Source organism: Cyanistes caeruleus, chromosome Z (assembly GCF_971803275.1).
Source record: "Cyanistes caeruleus chromosome Z, bCyaCae1.hap1.1, whole genome shotgun sequence".
NCBI classification, from domain to species: domain Eukaryota; kingdom Metazoa; phylum Chordata; class Aves; order Passeriformes; family Paridae; genus Cyanistes; species Cyanistes caeruleus.
The window spans coordinates 39,845,109-39,868,562 of record NC_141732.1 but is presented as its reverse complement, the minus strand read 5'-3'; the positions used below and the strand labels follow the sequence as shown (position 1 = coordinate 39,868,562).

The window sequence follows — 23,454 nt, the reverse complement described above, 5'->3', positions numbered from 1 at the left end:
TCAACCACACTAACCACAAGCAGCAATCACAGGTGGCACAACGTGAGGACCAGCTGAAAAGAATAAATACTTTCACCCCAATTTTCATGAGAAGAGAAAAATTATGAAACAACATACAAAGCTTCAGAAACAAGTGAAGAAAAATCTCAGAATAAAATGAAATAGCAGACTGAGACATATAAAATACCTCTAATGGTAGTGATTTATTCTATCACAGCCTGTTAGTGTCAGGTTATGTAATGAACCCACATGATTTAGGAATTCACATAGGGAGAAAATGTTTTTCAATTAAGAATATGGATCTGAGTTGGCTGATGTCAAGTGCCTGTAAGTGATAATCTCGTGAAAATGATAGATAAACACTTTAAACAAAGTCTTAAAATTCATTACTTTTTACGACCTTAAGTTTATGAAGACATGCTTAATGCTATCTTCAAAATTAACCAAAAGAAATTAGATAGTAGATATAAACTGTAATCCTCCCAACTACCACATTTCTCTTGTTTTCAGGTATCTCTGCTTCCACACCAGGATACAGATGAAACAATGCATGAAGTCAATATACAAAAGCCAGTAAACACAGCACTGTGAATTAGATTAGGTGAAGCCTGTAAGAAATGAACAAACTCACAAAGAAAATTACTACATGACAAGCATTTACAGAAAGGAAGATATGGATGGGGGTAAAAAAACACACAGCTAACAAAGTCAAAGCTGCCACTGAAAATTGGTTTGCCCTTCCACTTAACAGAGGCTGCTAAACACCTCCACAAGGCACCTGGGGTAAAAATCTGCTTCTAGAAAAGCATTTCCCAATATACAGCCTCCTGCAGAGGTAGAACCTATTGCCACTTTTCTTTTATGGAAGTGTGCTTTATTGCTGCTCTGAAATACCCACCTTCAGTTTCCAAACACTCGGGTTTCACATACATAAGCCTAAGGAGTCAGCTAAATTTTTCTTCCTCATCATTTGTACTTACCCATTTACGCCCATTACCTTTTCTTTGACACGCCACAAAGGTGGTGCTTCTTGAATTTATCCCACTGTAAACATTTTTCTAGTACTTATCAAATCTCTACAACTGAGATAATATCTTGTACTCCCTCACAGGCAAACAAGATTATGGAAGAAGACAAAACCAAGCTTTTGTGAGCTTTGCTAAACTGTTATGCATTATAAGCATCACAAATTAAAAACATATATGGAATCTGTTCACAGTTGCTAAGACTTTTACAATAAAGCTCCAAACTTTCAAACGAATCCTTGCAAGTGTCTTTTAAAACGGTTTTTCAAGACATTCAAACAAGGTCTGTCCAAAACCCTGCATTTTCAAAGCAACCAAGTTCAGAGCCAAAAGTCATGACTGAGACCAGCAGCCTCTGGGGGCTGTCAGCACTGGAGTCCTCAGATGTCAATTTACATAGCTCTAGAGCTACTGAACAGAGAAGCCTACAGCAAGCATTTACTCTCCAGAATCTCTAAGACACAGACACTCTTTACAACATAAAGGGCATAGGTGAAGCCATTTCTTGGTGTTTGTTTTGGTTTTGCTTTTTTTCCTTTTTAAAACAGTTACTTTTCAGTACACCAAGGTCTTTCATTAAGTCACACAACTTCAGTCAGCGCAGTTTCAGGACACAACTTTCAGCACAGTTCCTAAGGTTAAGAAGCAAAAAGTTAAGCTTTAGTGCACTTCTGCAGTCCTCTTCCACTGTAGCTACATCACTTCATTGGGGTAAAGGAGGTGTGTCAGGTAGAAACCCTTCTAATCAAGTAGGGAGCAAAGATAAGCTGCTAAAACACAACAGATTTGTCTTGTGGCATAACTTTGGTCATGCCATGAATACATGCATTTCTCTTCAATATGAGTCCAATTTCTAAATTGCTATTAGACACAAAATCCCCTTCATCCTCTTATTCCCATCAACTAAAACCTACATAAAAGTTTGCAAGAGGAAAGGAAACAAATGGGATTATAGAAACAAAATTAGCCCTTTTGACTTATTTCCTTCTTCCCCTTTCATTCACTACAAACCAAAAAAACCTCTTGCCTTCATGTTTTAGCAGTAATCATTCAGTTTAATCAGCATCTAAACTTACCTTCTTCAGGCAATGAGAATCCCAATGTCTTCCTCTCAGCTGAGCTTAAACCTTACATGGATGGGAGAAGAACAATTTCAGGGTGGGTACAAAGAAGCAGCAAGGGGAGGGCCACCCAGCTGCACTGCCAGAGAAGACAAGAGCTCCCTCACACTATAATATCCAGTGCAGTCCGTGCCCCACAACACAGCTTTGCTTCCCCATGTCCTGCAGCCAGCCTGGCCACCACTGCCTGGCTCCTGTCCTCTCAGACGTGAGTGCCCTGCTCAGCTACAGGGAGGAAAACAATGGGGAAAAGCAAGGCCAGAGAAAGGGTCCTGTGTTTTCCACCAGCTGGCTTTCTGGTGTAGGGGCCCATTTTTGTTGAGAATTTGACTTAAGTGGGAAGCAACTGATGTAATCTCGGTTCAGTACTCACCAGGACAGCAGTGGCCATGGGAATTTAAGGTAGTGGCTACCACATCTGCTCTAGAAAGCTCTTCAACAAACAGACAAAAATACTTTAAAAATTGATACCTACAGAATGGAGAGAATTACAGAGAAGAGTTCAGCAACACCAAAACAGGAAAAGAAGGGAAAAAAAAAAAATACAATCAAATAGTGTGTTGTGAGCCCTGGAAATCTCAGAAACCTGATGACCCAGATGGCAAGAGTTAGCATCCAGACAAAACAGACCAGTTTGGACAAAGAATACACCCAGATTACACATTAGAAAACTTATTAAAAGCATCACTACCCAGAAGAGACAGAGACCAACCCTGACAATAGGCCCTGTTGTCATCACCAAATACAAAAACCCTAGAAAGGCATCTTACTTGTTGAACCTGCCATTTTTGCTGAATCCAACATCTACAGATACAAAGAGACAATTCACAGCTCTTTACCAACATCAGCTGGGGCATGGAGCTGGTGTGGCAGGCGAGTTTCACCTCCCAGGGTCCACAGGAAAGCAAGTCCTGTGCCTGAGTGTTTTGGTTTGCCCTCCCTCTCTCTGGTGCTGGATAAGAAGCCAGTCTGGACCCATATCCTCACAAACCACCATTTCAACTGTCTGCAACATAAGCCAAACCATGCCACACAGCGCTGCTCCCCAAAAACCACAGGGAAGGTAAAAGTTGGAGGATGCTCTTCACAGAGGTTCAGAACCTGCTCTCTCTGGCCGGCACTGGGAGGCAGGGAAGGGAGCAGCCAGGCAGACAGAGCTGGGCAAGAAGCTGACAGAGGCAGTGATCACCACGGAAAACAGTGACTGGACAAACCTGGTTAAGAGGCATAAATTAGTTACTAGAAACAGAGGCCATTTTTGTAGCGCTGCCGACAGGAGCTGTGGCACTGAACCTTTCTCAATCATTAACTGAGGGCAAAGCAAAACAATGTGCTTCCAACCCATCCTTCAGAGCGGGTTCCTCCTGGCCCCATTCAGCAGCCCTTCCTAGAGTCTGGTGCTGGACAGGGATGGCTCTCCTGTCACATTACTTAAAAGCAAGGAAGGGCTTGGCAGCTGCTCCTCCTTTTCCCCTATCCTTGCCCCATGCCTTCAAGAAAGGCATTAAAGGCCTCCAAGGACAGCCCTGCTGACACCAGGGCTGATCTTGCTATGCCAGACTCCACATACTTACAACAAAGGGGTAACAAAAAAGTTAACATAAAGATACTCAAAATAAGAACCACTGTCAAACACAAGAAAGATAAACTCCACACCTGATTTAGAAAGAAAATTTACACTCTTAACAATCTTCAGATGACATAAACTTGAAGAGCCTGACACCCCAGCAGTAACTACCCCTCCTTAATTGATGCCCAGCGGTGTTTCTGTTTGGTGAAAAGTTTGGGTCAGAGCCTCCCTGGATCCCTACCACATCTCACATTCCCCATCAGCCTTCGGCTGCCCCAGAAGACTCTGGTCTCACCAAACTGGCAGCTGCTGGCCAACACGGCTGCAACAGCCAGAGGGCCCCTACACAACAGACACACTAAGAAAGTCTTTGTTCAATGTTAAAGCACACAAATGATTTATCAGATCCTTAAAATGCATATTAACCATTCTGAAAAACATCAGCTGATCAGTCTGTTTCATATTATGGGTCAACCTTCTTTCCTAAGGCATACAAAGACAGATTTCACCAATTCTTATTTTATACCTTGAAAGTCTTGCCCAAGTTTTCCACCTAGAACCTGACTGTCAAATGATCTGTATTTTAACTAGACATTTTAAAAAAATCCCAAACACTAAACTCCAAACTTTTACCTATTTCTTGCTTTGAAGAAACTCTGTTGACATGTAGTATTCTAACCCATGAGCACAAAACACCACCATATCACCCTTGTAAAGGGAGAAAATAGCTTCTCCATGCCTAAACCCTATTCCATAGTCAAATGTGTTATCTGAAATAAATGCAGTTGAAACAATATGGAAAATTAGGAGTTTGGAGTGTTAGATAAACACACACAGCATGACTACGTACATTTTTTTCTCCAGGCACCCCTCAGCAAATAGACTAAAGATTCTTCATGTCTGTAGTAACCGTTCTTTCAGGAAGATGATTAAAAAGGAGCAGCACAATATACTGTCCCTATGATGCAAGTTTTTATACAGAAAGATTTCTGCATATTTAAAAATTTAAACATCAAATCAATGAGTAAATTAAGACCTGTCATTAAACAGCTGTGTTTTCTAACACACTTTTCTTAGAATTTTCCCACCATTCAAAAGCAAACAATACTCCCATAAAAGATTAACCACATGCTATATTTATGTACTGTGTGATTCTCTGCAAAGTGTATCAAGCTACACAAAGTTAACAGTTTCTAAATTAAACAAAAATGTCTGGTTTCAGCCTTCTTACCTAGTAAGTAGTCTGCTGTTAAGACAACTGGACCAGCAAACTTAATGGCAACTGTCACATACGGGTAAGCTCAAGTGAACCAGTTTTGTAGCAAAACATCGCCTACAGCCTGAGAAGTCATTACTAAATGAAGATTCCATATTAAAATCAGCATCTTGCTCAACGTAATTAAAAAATATAAGTTGGAAGCAGCATATTAAATCATAGGGAACCTACTTAAGCAGAATGCAAGCTGTGAAAGAACACCAATCACTGACAATAACAAAAATGCAGAAAACATCCCCCAATTCATTAGTAGCCAAGTAATTAATCACAGTGAGCTGGTCAGTGCTGGAAAGTGTCCCCAAAAGCCTACAAAGCCAGATTACACCACCCTTACACACTTTTAAGGAGAGGTCTCCCTCTACACTGAAAGTCTGGGCTTAAACTAAGCCCACAGAACAAAGTATCAGTTATGAAGAGTGAACAACATGGTGAAAATCTGTGCCTGCACAAACAAGATCAACTACTAACCTGAATTAAAATCAGAGAGGGAAAAAAAAATGCAGCCTGGTCAAAGAAACTGGTAAAATTAGAATGCCAGATGCTCTTATTAAACTGACACAGTCACACAGAAGTCAAGGTGAAGAAAGCACTGAAACATGAGGCAAAGGCATCAGCATCAAAAGAAGAGGACATTGTGCAACAGGTCCCCAACATTCCATCCTCTGCAATTCTATCCTAAAACTTGGGGGGGAGAAGAGACAGCCTAACAACCCATCATCACAGAGATCATAATCTCTTGCGTAAGTGAAAAGCATAGAATTAAAATAATTCCCTCCTTTGGTGGCTGCCAACAAACATGACCTACAATTCCACACTAAATAGTAAGTGAAAGAAAGCCAAAACTTATGAAATATTTTTGTCAGCTGAAAGAAACTGTCACTTCAGTCAAGTCAGATTCACCCTTAATTTGTTGATGCCCACTTTCATGCTCCAGCTCACCACAGCACATATCACACCACGGTTTCACCAACACTCCTCTTGCTGGCAAAACCAGCTGAGGCAGCTCCTGGTCCCGCAGCAGTGCTGCTTTGTCACTGGAGGAGACACACCATCAGCAAGCAGCACTGATGTGGCACAGCATCAGGCCTCTAAGCAGCAGCACTACCACTTCTGAGGAAACTGCATGGGAGCAAAGAGAGAGAGTGAGAACTAGCAGAAGTAGCTCTGCCTGGATTTTCTGGCATATGCAATGGTCGTGGCACAACAACACGGAGAGGCACAAGCCTCCATGAATGCCATGAACCATGAGAAACACAAAGCACCATTAATGCTGCTGCATTTGAGTTGATCTTAATGAGCAAGTGGCGACACTGGATATTTGCATTTGTATTCATAATAAGGAGTTTTATTGTGCAATTTTCAGGCTACATTAAAACAATAAATATAATCATGGAGGAGAAAGAGGCAACTTTGGTTTTGTCCATAGTAAAGATGAACCCACAGGCAAGTCTATGCTGGGAACAGCCACACTGTCCTGCCCATAAGGACTTGCATTTGTGCATCACATATCTCCAATCACACTGACTCTTCTTTCAGGCAGGAGGACTGCAGCACGGACACATCATCATGCCCAATGACATGGATAGGGAACAACACCACTCCATACTCTATGCCCTGTGTGCCCTGGCAGCACCATCATACCTCCACAGCTAACTAACCCCCAGATCAGCTAGCTCCTCAAAGAGTCTTTCTTGTAAAGGTGCAGCACCTGTGTGCCCTAAGGGCCACTGCCATACATCAGCAGCTCAAAACTCAGGGTCCTTTGCTACATGAAAGCCAACTCATCCCAAGGTGCAGGCTTTCCTATACAACTAAACACTCCACCAACCTCAGCATGGCTTTTCTGCCCATAGTGCACTACAGATATCAATTACCAACACAGCAGCACCATGTAAAAACCTGCAGTCACCTTTCTTGTGGGCTTTCATGCATGTGTAATCAGAATGCACAAATAACTATCTCAAGGCAAGGGACCCGATTCTTGCAACAGTTAAGGTAAAATGTCTGAGTACCACTGCTAGTTGAGAAACTACACCATACCTGAGTAATCTTTGCAAACAAAACAAGCCTCTTCAATGCATACAGTCTGGGTAGACACTGTTAATGAAGATGAAGGACAAACAAAGCTCACAAAGCTAGGAGAGTTTTAAATACCTGCTTTACAGGAAAAATCTCAGCAAAACACACAGGTCTAAAAAAAAAAACCAACCAAATGTATTCTTTATTTGCAAAGTACCGTGAGATCTTCTGAGCTTCTATACCTTTACCTCAGTTTGTAATTAGGACTCTCTCAGTAACATGTGCATGGGATTATAGATTTCCTTCCCTCCCCCCCAATCAAGTTTCAAGTTTGTGGACCAGATCCAAGGAGCTAGTTTCTATGCATTCCTGAGGGAGAAAGGGCTATAGAAAAGTCTTTTATTTCTGCATGTATTTCCCAGAAGGCCCAACTAATGCAAAAGGAAATGTATCAGGCTTCTTCAATGGGGGGAGGGCAGGAGGGGATTAACATGTTTCACGGGCAGAGTGTGTGCAAGCCAGGAGGGTTGAGTACTTCAGTCTGAGCAATTAGATGAAACTCTTTTGTAAACCTTACGGTATGATAGCTGAAATACCCTTTTCAACAGAAAAACCTACTCAAGTAAACGTCAAAGTAAATTGTGCTGAAAAACAGACCACGTCACAAAAGGCTACTGGAAAGGGACACGCTTGGGACCGAGTATGTACACCTCGTGAGAATCACCACTGAAGCACATCAGCATCGTGAAGTTAAGGGTATCAGCTCGGGAGTGTATATTTCCATTGCAAGTCAGCATCAGCTGCATGGTTTCATGTAACTGCTAGCAACTGTTTCCTCCTCCTAAACTGATTTTGTACATACTTCTCTACAAAGCTTTTAAAGAACTTACCTAGTTTGGGTCCAGTTTCAGAAAGATGAACCAAGATTAAAAAAAAACCCACAAAAAACAAGCAAAAAAAAAAACCACAACAACCAGGAGCTGAGCAACTGTTCCCTATACAAAATAAGTATTACAGGAAACTAGATAAAAGGTTCTTTCTCCAGGATTGTGACTCCAGCTGCTATTTCCCTGGAAAAGCCAGATCGGCAATGTAGAGAGCAGCTTCTGCCCCACCCCACACCTCCAAGGACTCAAACTGTGACTCCAACCACCAGGTACACAGCTGCAGTGTTCCCCAAGCCTCTGCTGTTCCCCTTAGGACTGTTTTTTCTTTAAAACGGCCCCCTTCCACTTGCTCGCAAAAGTAGGACTTAAGGCAGACATAGCCTAAATTTGATGAAGGTAGATACTGCTTTCATTTTTACAGAGGACAGGGAGCAGACCATGCCACTCAGGTTAACTTACTAACATGCAACTAATTGAACAAGAAGCTCAGTTCAAATTTTACTGCATTTGCTGGTCCAAAAATCCCTATTCCACCTGTATTTAAAAGCTATTTGCAGTTCAATATAGCATGCTACTATTATAGCTGTCTACTCAAAGTAAAAACAAATTCACTCCCAGAGTTAATCAGCATTTTTGGTTACAGTGTAAACAGCATAGGATATTTAACTATTTGTACTACTATATTGTACATTCAATAACATAATCACTAATCCTCCTCTTCAACTCTCACATAGAAAAGTAAAAGCAGTCAAATTATTTGTTTACTTAAAAGCAAATTATCAGGTTGATTGTTCCAGGACTGTGCTTTTAGACGGTGAACTATCCAGAACTGTATTCATGATATTTAGTAAATCAGTTGGGATGAGGGGGGGTGGGGGGTGGAAAGTGACAAGATTCAGTACTGATTTTGCTCAGTAACTTCTTCTCTATGATCTCATTTTACAGTATTTGAAGGCTTTCACTTTTGCAAAACTATACTCTGGAATTTTAGCACTACAAATGACAGCCTCTCTGTCCACAAAGACCAACACTTCCAACAGTAACCCATTTGCCTATGAAACACCTACTACTAAAAAGTATGCAAGCAATTTAAGACTTTATCATGTTGATAGAAGGTGATATTGAATAGCATGATGATTCACTTAACAAGGTATGAAAATATCCAGCAGCCAGAAACTGATGATCAACAAAAAAATGTGCAGGGTCTCACAGAGGAGAGTAATTAATGCTTGGAAATAAGATGACATAGGGGATTTGCAATCATTAGAATCAAAATGAGGAGAGATCCATTTTGTGCAGAGGGAACATGAGAGTAGCAGACAAGGCTCACTACAAAATTTCACACAGTCATTCCAGAGGTCTGTGCTGCACTCAGGAGCTATGGCAACACCTTTAATTTGCTTTACTTCAGGGAAGCACAGGCACACTTTTTTCATCAGGTTATCTTTTCAGTTTTAGCTGAGCTCGCCAACCTACCCACTCCCCCCCACTCCTCTCTCCTGTCTCAGGCAAGAGAGAGGGCATTGAAAGGGTAGGCAGAACCAGATGCTGTAATTCTGGGGTGATACAAGAAAAATGATTTTGTGGCTCTATCAAGAATTTTACTATCTTTTACATTTTTTACATAGTTCTGCAACGCAGCCAAGCCACAAAGCTGCAGAAGCAATGAAGGACAGAGCACAGCTGCAGCAGTAGCACGCACAGCTCTGTAGCACAGCCCCTTTTCAGTGCAAAACCCACTGAGCAGTCTGCTGCTATATATGCAGCTGCCTCATCAGAAAGACTTCATGTGCATATCTCTGAGAGAGACAACAAAGACCAAGGCAGCAATCAGTCTTATGGCTCTTATAAATAAATTTCTTTCTTCTTTCACCCAAAATCAAAACAAAACACAAAACAAAAAAACCCCACGCCACACCAAAAAAACAGTAATTCATAATTACAGCATAGATTTTTTTCCATTATGAATATGCCCATGTGGATGTTAAATGCAAAAAGAAGGGAACAGAGCCTGTGTGAAACTAAGTCACAGGCTTCTCATTCTGGCCTGAGAAAGCATGAGAAAGAATCCAAACAGTCCTTGGTAAAGGACAACAAGCTTTGCAGGTGGTGTTTAAGAAAACAGTCAAGGGGTGATGTTACACTTAACCAATTATGGTAGATGTGTTGCTTTAATGACCAATGAGAGTTTTACGTCTTGGACTTTCTCAAACATGTCTATAAAAGAAGATCAAAAATAATAAACTTTGCTCTCCTGTTCAACACACAAGAGAGTCTGTGTCGTTCTTCTCACCATTCCCAAGAGGGCAACATGCCCAACCCATTATCAAGGTAGAAGTGAAACCCTAGCATCAGGACTTGTGCAGACCAAAGCTCTACTCAGTGACCTACCTGAAAATTATTCCTTATTTCTCTTTGGCTGTATACATAGGTTTGAAAAATCCCACCTAAATTTTTAGAATGTTTCTGTCACAGCCACACTTCTCTAAGTCTGTTCTTATTTGCCATGAATCATTGCAATGCAAATTCTTCATATTAACTTCTTCAACCTTGCATGGCATAATTACAAATGTTCTCTCTGTGTATGTTTACATATTTAACCGAGAGATTTCATACCATGCAAAGGAAATGTCTCAGTACACATTTATTTCGTGTTATGCTTACACAGTGCTACATCATTTACTTCTCCATTTCTATATAAACTCTAGCACAGCGCAGTTCATAAGCAGCTATTATAACACTAAATAAAATACAATGTAACAACCAAATGGAACTCCCCAAATTGCACACAATAATTAAATGCCTTAATGAGAATCCCACGTGAAGAAAAATTTTATTTTAGAACTGGAAAGTGACAGACCGTAAAATCAAATAATGGGAAAGTAGGTTTCAGCCTCAAGATACTGTGCATTCCACATATATGCCAGACCCCAGGAAACTCTCTTGAAAGCTGACATGGGACCTGAAGCTGTCTGGGACAGACCAGGGCAAAAGCAAAGCAGCATTATGTCAAGTTTTGCCTATGTTAGCAACACTGTTTGGAGAAACTCTTTCATCCCTCTCAGTATCACACATCTTATCCAAATTATCATTTGACCAAAGCCATTTGTGCTTCTACTGTTACTACCCTGAAGAAGGCATATAGCCTGAAGGGTTTAGCAGAACACCTTACTCGGCCTATCATCTGCCAAAACTGAAGTCAACAGCAGGTGCCAGCACAACTGGGGATCTTTCCTCCTACAGCAATCTTTCCCTTCACAAGACTGCCAAGTTCTCAAGCAGAGGAGGACCACCGATCTAGAGCCTGGAGTTTAAGACACAGAGTTAAACATACTCCCTTTCCCAGAAGCCCTGTATATCTGGAGCCTCTGAAAGCACGGGTGGTCCCTTCAGGAAGTAATGAATCCCTACAACCCAGAAAGATGGACAAAACAGCCAGCTGACACCAAGCTCAAGCAGCCTCCCTTCTCCATTCTTGACTACTTCCTGAAATATCTCACCTGCTTCTGTCACCCACAAATCCAAATCAAGAAGGCAGATTCTATAGTAAGAGCAGTAAACACTCCTGAGCTTGTAACTAGTAGCTTTTCAATCAAAGAAATAGGTATAACTTGTTTTTTCTTCCCAAAGTTCCTCATCCACCCTCAGAATAACAGTGAACTTCAAGCAAATAGGGCCCTTCGGGATCCTGACCGGCACTAGATTTCCAGACAAGAAAATCTGTATTTACATGATTAATAATGTAATTACTATAATTACTTATAATAATATATTAGTATGTATTATAGGTTAGGTACTACAACACATATTACTACAATACTATAATTACTTATATGTAGTAGAAGAATTTTGAGGAATACAGACTTCTTTCATTGACTGATGTCTTTAAAGTTTAAAGCAACATTTAATATAAAAGGAAGAAACAGTCATGAAAACTGGGCTATGCATTCATTTTACTTTGGTCTCTCAAGCAAATTCAAGCACCTTACTTTACTGAGCTTTTTGAAATCCTCCCAGTTGTAAAATTCAAACAGCAAATTTATACTGCCCATATAAAGTAATTTCAAGATCATGAGGCCTTCACCCAAAGTCACTTACAACATTTTAGAACTAACTACTTTTTAAAACAAACTTCTTTCAGTTACAATTCATACAGTGACTTTCCCAGAGGGCAAACAAAGCATGGCAACTCAGTTGCTGCAGCTCTCCCAAACCTCTTGACTGTCTGCGTCCCTGGTAGCTCATGCAATGGGGTGACTTTGTCAGCATTATTTCTGCAAACCATTTTCACTGCAAAAGCCAGCATGCACCACTGGCTTCTGCTCTGGCACGCTATGCTACATACCCCCAGTCTGGTCCTTGGTCACGCTGCTGAAGCAGCCGCACTAATCCCAAACATTTGTGATTTTTTTCAAAAGAAATCATTAGTTTCACAGCAGTTTTTGTGGACCTTATTTTACACTGATGAAGGCTAACAGCAACAACCAGAACAGCCACAGCTACTTTGTTCACACAGAAAACAATGTGAAACTGCCAGCATCATTCTGAATTGCCAAAATTGCTGAGTTTTACTGCACTATGTTAAATAGCTGGTCTACAAAGCAAAGTCACAAAACTGATGGTTGGTAATTTCCCTCTCCCATTCACCCTCCCTCACAGCAGATGCCAACTAATCAGCTACATTTCTTTAAGAATAAAAACATATCAGTCAGCTGATACAAACATGGTAACCTGAAACCTCTCATTGTTCTAAGTATTTAATTCTTGACAGAATGAGAAAGAAAACCTGAACACTGTCAACTTCTAATCTGCAACTACACTTCTTCAGCCGATTCTGCAGCACAATTCTGCAAGTAAAAAGCAGTAATTCTCAGCACATGAATACAAACTGCATTATGAAAAGTGATTGGCAAATCCATAGTTTTTTGGGCTAAAAAGGAACTGAAACAACGCCAAAATGTGATTTGTGTAAAATGAGGGAAGCAGTGAAGAGGGACACAACTTTCATGTGAGGAAGGCTCTCAGTTCTGCTTGCTAGTACCAGCTGTAGTTTATGCCCTGACACCTTGGGCAGCCCAGAAGCTCCCTCTATGAAGGTTCTGTAACAGCCTGTTCCAATGCTTTTATTCCTGGAGAGGGCAGCCCATGGCCAGGCTGCAGTGGAGCCCCAGTGAGGCTCCCACAGCAGCAGACACCACTGCCAGGTCAGCAGAGGACCTCCCGACCTGCCCCTCAGCACTGACACCTCTGCCCCTGTCTGCTAGCACCTGCACAACTCAGGGGAAAACTAACTACCACATAAGCAACAGGAACAAAAGCAAAGACCAATTCAGTCAGTACTGAAGTGCATCCTAACAAAGCTGTAGAGAACTATGCAAGACAGCAGTCTTGGGACATTAGCTTATTAAAAAGGGAAAGCGACATGAAAAAGCAGACACAGCTACACACCCAGGCAGAAAATGGAGAGAGCAAAACACCAGTGATAGCTACTGCAGACCAGAAGTATCAGCTTACCATTGCCCAAAGAAAGTTATGCCATGTGCCAGGTTTCAGCCATTCAGGAGAGAAGCAGGTCTGTATCACACACATCTGCCACTGATAGATGGGACCACCCTCTCAAATCACTCCAACTGACTGCAAAGAAAAACCACCTGCACCCACAAAAACAATCCTCATCTCCCAGCAGCCTCCAAAACTAAACCAGAACCAGGAAAACCTGCTGTGGCAAACTCTTCCTGAAGGACCTACCACCACAAGGCCAAACTCTACTCCTATGCCTGCAGCCATCCATTAGTGTGCTCCCTGCACACTAATCTATGCACACCATCTACCCGGCCACATACCTCAGGAAAGTCTCCCCTCCCAACAAAGATGGGCTTCCTCAAGAGAAGTACCTAATTCCTTGTGTTTACCACCCTCTCACTCGCTGCAAAATCCTTCCCCATTTTGCACACTATGTCACCATCTCTATTTAGTCTGCTATCTGCTGATCTCCCTGGGAATAAACACACACACCTTTTCTGTCATAGAAGGGGAAAAAATTTCAACATGCCAAACTTCAGATAGCACTGCACACCCAACCACCACAGGACAACTCAGTGACAAGCATTCCTTCCTCTGAATCTGCTTTTTTGTCATTTTTACAATTTTGGTCTTTTTCTGACCAAATTAAAAAAAAAACCTAATTGGCAATTCATAGGTTCAGTGAGACCTTGACTAAAGGTCATATTAAAACATATTAAAGCAAAAATTTACATATTAAAGAAAAAATTAACGTATTAAAAAAATATTGAAGAAAATATACATGCAAAGTGAGTACCAGGTAAGTTTCTTCTCAAATTATTAGCTTCTCAAATGCACAGATTCACTCCCACATACTTTGTTTTGTTTTTTTTTTATTAGACAAAGCATCAATGTCGTTAAAATGTAACAGCATCTTTTCGGTAATTAATAGATTCTTGTTATTAAAGAAAAGAGATCCTTTAGAAGCATAAAAGATTATTTGGATGTCTTCTAAAAGGCAGATTTTATTCTTGGTTTTCCTTTTGTTTTGCACGTATTTCCAAACAACACCCCACTGATTTTGCATTTGTGTGGAATGCATCCTGTTCCTTTATTTAAGTGTGTTTCACTGATGATGATGATGATCAAGGTACAGTTAGACTTTCAAAATCACAAAACCAGAAAAAGCAGATGCTAGTTACGCAATACATACCAAAAGTTTTAATAAAAAAGCAAAAGCACTGGCATGATTCAGAAGCAATAACCAGAAAATGCAATAATACATTCTAGAGAACAAGCACAACTGATGTGTCTGTCATTCCATGCCCCATTTATTCATCTAACTTCAGCATGTCTTTGGGCAAAAAATACTGATATGCAACTGCCATTCACTTTTGTAAACAAAGAGTATTCTGTATATGTTTCTACAAATCACATCGAAGCCTGATGTCTTCAAAATAAATCCCAAAATTCAAGTTTAAGTTTTGCACACTTATAGTGTAAACAAAGCAGCCAGTTGTTCAGCTACAATTTACACAAAATAGGCACCTTCACATTTAAGCTGTATGGCAGTAGAAAACATGCAGAATGTATAAACAATGTACCAAAAAAAAGGAAAAAAAAAAAAAAAGAAAACAGCTTTTCCCAGTAGTTTCTACTAGACCACACTGAGGCACTTACTCAGCCATTGCTATTCTTTGGGGCTACACCTACATATGTCTCCAGCTGAACCTGAAAGCTATTACAGAAATTATGAAAACTAGTCACAGAAAGAGATCCCAATGCACACATACACGTAAGAAAACTTACAGTTAATCTCCACACAGGCAACATGACTCAGTTCGACTTGAAGTTTAGGAAACTTCAACCTGCTAAGAAATTCAGCTTCATTGTTAGTTAACGTTAATGTAATGACACTGACCAGTCAACAGTGACAACACTATGTAAACCTCTCCCATTTGGAGCCTAGATTACACCATTTTACAAGTTAAAAAATTCTTTTCTGCTGCCACTAAATTATTCCCTATTGTGACAACTTATTTACTAGAAGCATCTTTAAATGAGCTTTCAGTTTACTGAATCTAATGAAGTATCTAAAATTTAATTTCTTACCTGCAACTGAAGCTGCATGGCTGTTCTCAGAGCCCTATTAGAAGGGCCGTAGCAAAAGTTTCCCTTGAGCACTTGGCAATGCCCTGAATTTTGTCATCAAGTAATGAGTCTGCCACAAAAACAATGACTACATGGCAGCAGCCTGCTGGATATAAATCACTTTGCTGCTTAAAACTAGATTTGGGATCAATATTAAAATAAAACCAAAACAAACCCCCTAATACTATCTGAAATGAGTAGAAAGAAAAAAGCATCATCTGTGCTGGTCTCACTGACAGGATGCAAATTAGCATTAGGTTGTTCCACATTTGAGCAAGTGTAAAGATAAAGAGTATGAAACAGAAGACATTTAGCTCTTCACAGTCATCTCACAAGTGCTAAATGCTTCACCATGCAAATGGAAACCCTTTCTAAAGGGAGACGTACTAAGAAGCAGCAAAATAAATGTTTTACAAGTAGCCTCTCCCCTCTCCAGCCCTGCTTACCCTTTGTTCCCATAAGGCTTCAGTTCTTGGTTAACATCTCTCAGTCTGAAAATAATTGCCTGCCTCCTAAAGGCATCTTGGACAGTGTCACTCCTTAATCAGCAGGAGGACAGCTGAGTGATATGAGGCATTTCCATCTTCTCCCTGGAGCAATTGCACCATCTCCACAAGGCACTACTGCAACATCAAGAACTAAAATGACTTTAGATGTGGTACTCTTCCATAATGAGAGCCATATGCCAATAAGGCTGCCCTCTAAAAACCCAGTTCTATTAGGCTGCCTATTAGGACTTACTCTATTGATACGGCCATGCCAAGGATCAATCAGTGCAGCCTGAATTCAAACCTCAGGGAAAATCCATCTGTAGAAATGAACTCCCAACATGTCTGGTATACCTAGATTCAAAAGCAATAATCAATTGCATAATCTTTAAATTTTTATCATGGTGTGAACATGGTAATCAGTAGCAGTAGGTTTGCAAGTTCTAATGCTCTGGTATAGGAAGGATACCAGTAAAATTCTCCTAGATTTACAAAATGAATGAATTTACTTCTCTGCACAAACACCTCGGAAAATAAAACTAGTATCTATTTCTCAGTAAATTGGAGAGATAGAGAAGAAAAACGTGATCATGGGCTTTGTTACTATACTTGCATTGGGTGTACCAAGAAGGTAATGAGCAAATCAGAATAATATGTATTTCAGCTTTCATCAGATCAGTAGCACACGCTATAGTTTCACCCCACAATGAAACAGCAACATCTAGAAACTGCATGGATGCATTTCTTCAGAGCAAGTCACCTTCTTTCTTCACACGACACATTCGCTTGAAAATCTAGACAGGATCCTCCACATCTTCCTTCTCAAAGAGACACCAAAATCACCTTTTCTGTAAGAACACATACATCTTTCTTTTTATCCAGTTTTCTATCCTTCCCAACTCCACACTCTTCCTAACTATCCACTCTTGATGTCCGTCCCACACAGCTCCGATATGTGGCTGATGCTCATATCCCCTGCCCCACACTCCTTAATTTTGCTGTATATTCAATAAACTAACAGCTACTGCCACCTTTCCCTCCTCCAAGCATTTGGGATTCACTTCCGCAGAAAGACTTACTTGGAAAGCATTTTCAGATAAAACAGCCAAAGGCAAAGTTGAGTAACTCAAAGGAGCAGGACCTCTCAAAATCCAAAATTCTGCTTCCCCTCCTTCCATGAGGCTCACTTTCTTCTTGTTTCAAACTATGCTGTCAACTGCACATGGCAGTGACCACTGGTGTTTAGACACCATAAAGTTTTAACACACCTGCCTGTTTGGGGCCCTCAAATGCCACCAGAATATGACAGCCCTGGAAGCACTATAAAACCATCAATTACACTTGGGCCTGAAGTCTTTAGATTTTTGCAGAAAATGGAACTTATTAATTGTGAAAGTGACAAACACCATCCTTTCACAATCTCCAAGTCCCTCTTTTTTACATAAAGGAAACTACCTAATTTGGTTTTCTCAGGCACAGTTTGACTCCTGGAAGAGAGTTTCCGAAACTTCCATAATCACTTCCCCAACCTCTCAAAAGAATCACTTATATTTCTTCTGTTTCTTGAATGTTTTTTAAAGCTCACATTTTCATCAGCTACAAAATATTAAGCTGTCCTTGCTTCATGTAACACAGAAAACTTTCAACATTTTCACACAAACTCCAAAACTCAAACAAATAAAATTAGGAATTAAAATTAAAGCAAAGTTCTGAAAATGGAGAAAGAAACCTTTGCTGTGGGAGATCCAAAAGTAAAATACTTTTACTTTTTAAGTAAAATTGATTAAAAAATTATTACAATCTGCTTTATATACATATGATGATATATATGATATATATGATCATTTATATAAATGATCAAGGCATCCTGAGAAACTTGAAGAAACATGGCAGCACTGTAAGCAGATAAAGAAACCTTGTGTACAAGAAAGTTTTGCCAAATGTTTAAGGCATTCAAGTCCAAAAGTAAGTAACTCCCTGTATTTCATCATACAGACACTAGACAGGGAAGGGGAAGTGCTAATGAAAACCTCAGGTTTTAAAGTGCTTCCTGTTCACACTAGAAACACTTCCTTGATTAATCAGTGTATTCAACTATGATGCATGTCTACATGAGCCCCAAGTACAAAGCCATTACACAATGAACACTGAACCTCACCAACACGTTTTCAACTCTGCAGATGGCCACAAGAAGAAGCATTAAGCTTCATTACTGATCCTCCCCGCTAAAACAGCTTCTCCCCCTTTAGAATTTTCAGAGCTAGGCTGTTCCACATGCCTCTCAGAGATGTAAAAGCCTGAGTAGCTGACCTCAGGCTTTGGACCGGATCACACTGTCCTCCTGCCAAAGAGCTGAGCAGGGGGTTACAGCCAAAGTCCAGACACATGCCACAATTACCACAGCACACACTCAGCTGTTTTAGTCAACTCCAATTGCCACCTGCCACAAAGCTGAACCCCAAAATAAGCACAAGTACTTTACTCCTAGGGGTAACTCACTGGCTGACAGGCTGCAACAGAGCATCTCATGAATTCTGCATCTTGCTGTGCATTTTATGAAAAGTTAACAGCTTTTACCTTCCTACTCCTTGCCTCTGTCACAAATGCATGCATACCAAGTACTAACACAAATACAAGCTTTTGAACAATTGCTACACAGACTGTACAAATCACAACAGAGCCCCAGAAAATACCATCATCACATTGCTGGTGCTGTCCTGGACATTGCATGCCTTGCTTCTTATTCTATACACTTAACCCTTTGGCACAAATCCCACTACTGGTTCAGCATGATGAGTCTGGAAAATCTGTGCCAATGTGCAAAGAGAACAAACAGCTATGTGTGTAATTCATTGTACATGATAGTATTAGGAATTTTAGGCAACTGAAAAACAAGCTTTATATACAATATGTCTTTGTCCTAGGTACTAGAAATACCTACATACGTAACCTGATTTATATAACCAGATAAATTTACCAGTCACTAAAAACACACTACAGCAACTGTAACTCCCTATGCAGTCTTAATCTAAAATTTAGATTAAAACAATTTCTAACCAGGTAGATATTAAAATTTAGACTAAAGTGATCTTAATTTTTAATGAAGCCTGACTTCTAAGTCCCATGGAATATATTTGTCTCCAAATTCAAAGTATCCGCTATTGTTTTTATGAACTCCTTTGGAGTAAAGGAAATTAAAGAATTTAAACTAAACTGAATTTTAGCTACAGCTTCTCTTTCAGTGAAAAGCAATAATCATCCGTTTTTATTACAGTTTTGTCCTTCACATTCCTCTACTCAGGATGATTCAGGAAACACTAAAGTTGCTTGTTCCAGTACAGTCAGTACCCACCTGACATTGTTCTGGCTCACGACAGTACAAACAGTTCCATCAATGCATTTAAAAAAAATGGCTTGCCAAAACAAACACAGTGGCTCAAGACTGTAGTTTCCCTCTCTGAATGCTAAAATTGATATCCATCATTATTGTCAGGATCTCAGCAATAAAACTTCATTTTTCTTGCTTTCCACAAGAATCTTATTATATGACACCTTCAGATAGTATGGCCTATAAAAAAATGTTTGTGGCTTTACTGTTAATATTTGATTAATTTTAACCCTAACCAAAGGTTCACCTGTCTAAACAGAGGGCATTCTCAGGGGCAATGTATAAAGAAAAATACTAATAGCATGTTGCCTAAGTAACCAAATACAGAATCTCAGCTACATTTACAATTTTCAACTCTATAAAGTCTTAAATCTCAAGGCTTGAACATCTTGAACTCATGCAACCACAAAGGATTTTCACCACCTCAGGAAGAGTCTCAAAAGAGCCTGCTGAAGTCATTTGATCACATCTGAAGAAGTTTTGAAGTTACAGCAGCAATCCTGCAAGGACATCTAACCAAACATTTTTATGGTGCTACTGGCTGTCATGTGAGTACTACATTAAAAATCCACACTGCTCCTCCTAGTGAGATCATTAAAACATTTTTCAGAAGCCCACATAAAAACCTGCAAATCCTGAACAAAGGCTGCAGTACTACCTTCTATTCCTTCTATCCTTCCTGAACAAAGGATACAGTATTATCTTATCTATTATCTTCTGGCATATCTATTCCAGTGGAGCTTTATCCAGGCAGACATTTCAAGATCAGGGTGAACTGTTCAAAGACTGCCCAAACATCATGGTCTGAATACTCAAGTTCAGAGCTGCCACAGCACCTCTCTAACCAGAAGCACATGCTCAGATCATCAGTCTGTTCTGCATTTTATATACCCATCTTCAAACTCTAACAAAGGCTTTCAGTATCCTTTAGACCACTTGATTCTCACCTCTACACATCTCTGTCTCACTTTTATGCAGTTTCAAACAATGTTATTTATTTGGATATTGCTTGGTTTTATTATCTCTTAGTGACACAGGACATAAACTCTCACAAAGCTTGCAAACAAGTTTTCAGGACCCTAAAATAGTGGTTAGAATCTTAGCTGAAACTGACAGAAAAGCTAGCTAGCAAATAATGTATTCTGTTCTCGAGCATTACCCCAATTGACTCCTGGCACTGTAACACTGCTATGGGAATGTTCTGCCACACTGTAGAAGCTGACAAAAACAGCACAACTTTCTTCCCATGTGGTTACTGCCAGAACAAAACCTCAGAGAGGGGGGTTGTGATTTTGGTGTTTCACTGACAGCACTCTTCTCTCAGAAGACAAATGATCATGCTTCTTCATGGATGTAACTATATTCACTTGCATAATGTCTTGAATTCAGGTGGTAGAGTAACTTGACCCAAAAGTTATTTTGGCCTTGAAATGCATCTGTTTAACTCTGGTTAAAACCAAAATTTGCCAAACCAATGCCTAATCCTCTGTCTACTAAAAGAAGACCAATCCACACTGACTAGTGCTAAACCTCACATTTCCAATTCATGAAAATGGATGGAAATGCTCTAACTATGCTGCCATGTCCATCTGATATGCAGTCCTGATATCCCAGAAACCTGTTTTCTGCTTTTACTTGGATCCCAAGCAGACAACAGTTATCTCTTATTTCAGAGTGACCAGAACTACTTTCTCATATCACAACAGTCACTGTAAACCATTCCCACTACACAGGAATTAATAAAAAATTACACAGATTAGTAACAGTATCAATATCCTTTGCAGCCTAAATGAAAAAAAGTAGTTTGCAATACCTTCGAATTTTTCCTCCAAGTTTTCTTTTTCTTATCTCTTTCGTAATGGAAACTTCTAAATTTCCCAGCATCATGAACTTTCCAGTCCTTTTTGCATAGTCACTATGACCTTTCCACAGTAACCAACTTTCAGTACCAAAAGCTCTCTCAATGAATGTTAGGGATCTGTACAAGAGCAGCATGAAAGGTGCTTTGCTGCATGGTCAAGGCAGAAGCAGTACATGAGGCTCTCAGTAACCACAGAGTCTGCTGAGCCTTAGCAATTCGGACGGAACAACACATCTGTAGCACTAAAACTCCCTGTTTTGGAACCCTAGGCAATTCTGTCCATTTAAACTATCAAACACTAAGCTTAGTAGCAGCTATGCTATACACTTCTTCCTTCCAAAAGGAGTGACGGCAAAATGCTGGAGAGACTCTGCATGCAGTCCCAGCAAAATATCTGTCATTTTCCCTCACCAAGACAGCAATGGCCTCACATAGAGTCAGCCCTGATTAGTCCAAAGCAAAAAGAAAGCCTAACAGTATCTCAAAGTAAAAGCACAGAAGAAACAGTTTTATTTCATCCCTCTGCAAATGTCCCACTGCATCAGTCCAGGTATTATAGCTCAACTTCTAGCACAAACATGAAATCCAAAAGCAATTCACTGTTTCTTCACAAGGATGATCTAAGAAAAGTGGCAAAATTCTTTTGCTTTTCAGTAAAAAAATATTCTCAGGAAGTGCAACATGCTGCACCTGGGAATTACAAGTGGACAGAGAATACTCCATTCGCAGTCCTGATACCTGGCCACGAAGGTATCATGAAGAAAAGTACTGTTAAGAACACAGGGGTGGGTAAAGGAGGGAGGGATGTGAAGACGCAGCAAGCATAAATATGCCCTTCCGCACAGCTTGCAAACCAAGAGCAAGCCTAAGTTTCTGCAGGAACAGTTTGCTCTCCCCACCAGTGTTAGGTTTTTGTGCATCAGCCGCTATACTGCTTAAGAAACTACAATTTAGGGTATCTCATGTTCCTCCTCTTTGAAAATAAGTCTTATTCAATAGAGAATTAGGGCTTTTGTTTCCTCAAACACTTTTATCAAAGTAACAAATCCCCTTGCATAGTAAACTTAAGAGTACAATTTTGGAACAAAACATACATGGATGTAAATAAATAGCAACTAAATCGGTGCATGATGTTAGTGCATCTATGATCCAAGTCAGATAGCCATCTCCAGAACATCACATATGCCCCCAAATGTCATCTCGAAGTCTACCAAATGGGGAAAGGACAGCTGTGTTCCTTATAAAATCTCCACACTCCAAGGAATGTAAATAAGGAATACTGTTAAAATGAAAGATCTAGTTAAAGCTATACATTTATAACTTTTAAAAGGTTTTCCCCTCCTTTCTGTATCTTTAATCAAAGGTTATAAATGTGTAAGGGATGGCTGTTGCCATGGAAATATTCAGGCCAACATCTCTCTGTGGGAACCTCAAAGCTCCCTTCACTGTCGGGCGCCTTGTAATGACAGGGCCACATCAGCACCTTTGACTCTCAAAGCCCATTTACTGCATAGAAATTAGCACAGCTGACTCCATTCACCTTCCACAGACAAACAGTAACTACTCCTGCTCAACTGACTTTCTGCTGCACTCGCCCATTCTCCTAGGACATGCTCCCAAACCTGTTTCAGCACCATCCCTCACACTACAGCAAATTCATCTTCAAAGTATACTGCCTTCTCAGCTAAAACTAAGCAGAAACCAGAGGTTACACAGACCATCAGATGCTTCACCTGATCAAGAGCATCATTTCATAATCTGCTGAGAAATTTCTTTTTCCAAAGCAATTGACATATAATAAATCTGCATCCTATTCCAGAAGATGGAAAGCAGAGCTATGAAGAAAAACAGAGGCAGACATGCAGCGACAGGAACTGAACTCTCATAAAAACCAACAATTAAATTAGAGAACAGAAGACAGCTTCTGAATAATGGTTACTTCTACCTCTGGTGATTGTCAGTGGTAAAGAGAGGTAAAAAGGGGTCTTAAAAACCACAGTGGAATTCCTGGATATCAGCATGTACCATTTGATGCACAATCAATTTATGCACATAGGAGGCCCATTTCAATGCAAATGCAAACTGATGCCTTTTTTTATTATTTTAAATCCATTCCAAAGAGGCAAGTCCCACCATCTGAGAGTGTGTTCTTACCAACAAATGCAC

At 40.2% G+C, this 23,454-nt stretch overlaps 1 protein-coding gene across 8 annotated transcripts in view; it reads right to left on the bottom strand.

Annotated features, from left to right (window-relative positions):
• The window catches only part of SEMA4D (semaphorin 4D), an 83,562-nt gene that overhangs the window by 52,456 nt on the left and 7,652 nt on the right, over positions 1-23,454 (bottom strand). Inside the window, exon 1 of one of the 8 annotated variants that reach the window (XM_086869126.1) lies at positions 13,413-13,516. The exons of 6 other annotated variants lie outside the window; for them this stretch is intronic. The gene's annotated coding sequence lies outside the window, so the exon portion shown is untranslated. Of the gene's footprint in view, positions 1-13,412; positions 13,517-23,454 lie in introns of those variants that run through there. One more of the 8 variants, XM_086869122.1, reaches the window with a different exon arrangement.